A 2,494-nucleotide genomic window follows, 5' to 3' on the forward strand; every position below is an offset into this window, starting at 1 on the left:
AAAGATCTTAAAAACAGAAAGGTTGGTTGATCTAGTTATTTAGACGTAATAGACGGGTTGGAAAGGATGGAAGCAATGCGAGATTTATCTATGGATGACCTGGACAACGGAAGTAACATGGACCTGAGAGTGGCTTAGGTTGAAATAAACGTGCAGCACTCTACTGAAGACAAGTGTTATTCCTTAGTGGCCGTTCATAATAAGTGAGCATATGCAATGTTAAATCTGACTCAAGGGAAACACTACATGACCAGTACACGAGTGGACTTGTGATCAGATGGATCAGCTAGGACTCGGTACAAGTCAAGGTTGGTTTCCTTAAATCTAGTTGGATGGAATGAACCAATTCCAATCTGAATCCGTCCAAGGAAAGAATGAGGAAACTCAAGATGTTCGTTTCAATCAATGAAATAACATGATGTTAAGTATCTTAGTATGATGGGGATTGAGGTATATTATAATTGCTCTTGTGAATGGTGTCAGCATTTGCAAAAGTAATACGCTTTGGAGAATGGTATGGGACGTTTTCCAAATGTGTGATCAAACCAAAATCCTACTCATCTAGGTACCCACTGGAAGTGGAAGTATTGAAGTTATTGGCAATGCGATGAGGGATGTTATGGGACGTCCTTTGTGGTATGGTCATGAACCAAAGTATTTTCCATGAGACAGTGGTATATGATTACAACAAGATGTTGTGAATCAATCTAAGGTAGTTTATGTTTACGGTTGAGTAGTCTGGGGAACAAGGCAATCCACTAAAGCTTGGTCGCTAAGGGATTTGCAGGAGTCTACCAGGACTCAACAAGAGACATCACTCCTTAAGAATCCATATGGATCGGATAGGGCTCGACCAGTATGGCGAGTGACCTAGCGGATGGACCAAGGTGGTACGCAGTCGAGTCCAGAGATGGACCAGGGTTGGCTTACCTGAACAAGTTCATATCTGCTAGGGCCCTCAAGCAGAAATGCTTGGTCTGGAACCTAGAATGTCTAGGGGATTCTGATGGGGGTCTCTGATAAGAACCCTCATGATTGGTGGTGTAAAAACCCACGTACTTTCCGACACAGGGGCTACACATAGGTTTTGTGAGTCCGGGAACTGGTCGGAAAGGGTCTGTTTTGTCTGGTCGCTGGTGATAATTTTGGGATAGTGAGAGCAGCCGGTGGGCAAGCCAGGAACTCATTAAGTCTCAGGTCGAATATCCCAGTGTCAATTCAGGGAAAGGTATTCCCTGTAAATCTGTCTGTGTCCACCTAAAGAATCACGAAGTGATCCTAGGTATGGACTGGTTGGGAAAGTATTGGGCCATTCTCGATTGCCATAAAGGTTGTGTGCAATTGGAGACTGGGCTTCATCCGATCCAGTACCAAAGTCTGTGTCTGGCTCAAGAGAAAGTAGTGGTTTCAGCAGTTCGAGCGATTCGGATGCTGGAACAGGGTTGTCAGTCCTTTTTGGCTACAATTACAACTACAGAGCCTGGCAGTTCTGTCTGTCTAAAAGACCTTTCAGAGGATTCGTTGGTGTCTAAGTTCCTAGATGTGTTCCAGTCGCTACAGGGTGTCCCCCCTAATAGGTCGGATCCATTTATGATTGAACTAGAGCCAGGGACAGCTCCGCTGTCCAAGAGTCTGTTTCTGTCGGCTCCCACCGAGATGGCAGAACCGAAGTTGACCATGTTCGAGAGAGAACCATGGTCGCAGTACAACCAAGTCGGAGTTTGACCTAAGGTTGAGAATGATCAAGTCCAGTAAAGGACGAGGATCAGGCCACGATCTATTTGGAGATGGACCTATGGTCGGGGTGAAACAGTCGAGTCCCTAAGTGGACCAGGACCGGAATACGATCACGTCCGTAAATGGACCAGGATCGAATTATGACAAAGTCCAGTGAAGGACAGAAGTCAAGTCTGAGGCGTTTTTAGTCTAGAGGGACTAAGATCGCAATGTGGCCAAACCTGAAAAGGTTGTGGCTGGTTAAGGGGATGATCCAGTACATTGTGGCTGAGGTCATCAACCTTATTGTCCATGAAGGACAAAAGAATCATAAAAATCTGTTAGGACTCGTTGTAGGACGAGCAGCCTAAAGATTGGAACGAGTTCGTGAGGACTTGACTGGTACATCAATGGTCAAAGAGATTCGATCATTGGAGAGTTCATTTGGTTCTTAAAGAATCAAGTTGTTCTGTTCAAAAAGAGAGTAAGTTCAGTTGGGACATTTTGTCATGAGACAAGGTATAACCACCACTGGATTCGAGGACGAATCCATCTCAAGTGGGGGAGACTTGTCGCATCCCCGTCCCGAGATCTTGACATAGGGCCTAGACGATTCGATAGAAACGAGACTGCCTTTGTTCATATCAAGAGAATTGATCGTGAACAAGGTGGGATGAGTGAAATGATCAGAATGGATCATGGGAAAGCTCAGTCTATGTCAATAAATGGATCAAAGGACTTAGACGGATTGAATAGGATGAAGAGAACAAGTTGGGAG

Source organism: Brassica oleracea, chromosome C2, assembly GCF_000695525.1.
Source record: "Brassica oleracea var. oleracea cultivar TO1000 chromosome C2, BOL, whole genome shotgun sequence".
In the NCBI taxonomy this organism is placed as follows: Eukaryota; Viridiplantae; Streptophyta; class Magnoliopsida; order Brassicales; family Brassicaceae; genus Brassica; species Brassica oleracea.